This window comes from Octodon degus, unplaced genomic scaffold (genome assembly GCF_000260255.1).
Source record: "Octodon degus isolate 3935 unplaced genomic scaffold, OctDeg1.0 scaffold00165, whole genome shotgun sequence".
Classification (NCBI taxonomy): domain Eukaryota; kingdom Metazoa; phylum Chordata; class Mammalia; order Rodentia; family Octodontidae; genus Octodon; species Octodon degus.
In genome coordinates, this window is record NW_004524741.1 from 3,929,516 (window position 1) to 3,930,009 (window position 494).

At 39.5% G+C, this 494-nt stretch overlaps 1 protein-coding gene across 6 annotated transcripts in view; it reads left to right on the forward strand.

The window, feature by feature from the left end:
• Nucleotides 1-494, forward strand: part of Ralyl (RALY RNA binding protein like) — a 761,418-nt gene that overhangs the window by 702,654 nt on the left and 58,270 nt on the right. The gene's annotated exons all lie outside the window — the stretch shown is intronic.

A 494-nucleotide genomic window follows, 5' to 3' on the forward strand; every position in this document is an offset into this window, starting at 1 on the left:
TCATTTTGTTTATTTTTCAAAAATTTCTGAAGACTGAACAATTAATTTTCTTCAGAAATTTGTATAGGGTATCTAAACTGAGATCATTACAAGTGAGAAGGAAAATGACCAAGAAAAGAAATAGGATGTAATCAATCTACACGCCTCAGATTTGGAAACACAGCTCTCTGCTGAGCATGAATACCTAAAAACTCAGTGAATTACACATCGGAGGGAGGTGCAGCTGCTTGGTCATGATACTTTAAAGGCTTCCATCTCTGTTTTTGACTTAAGACACAATTGCTAAAGCCAGGTATGGTGATGCACACCTTCAATCCCAGCACTTGGGAGGCTGAAGCAGGATTGTTGTGAATTTAAGTCCAGTCTGTACTACAAAGCGAGCTCAAGGCCAACCTGAGCTACATAAGGAGACCTTGTCTCCAAAAAGCAATGAAAAAAAAAAAAAGGGAGAGAGGAAAGAAGAGTGAGAAAGGAAGGAAAGAAGGGAGGGAAGG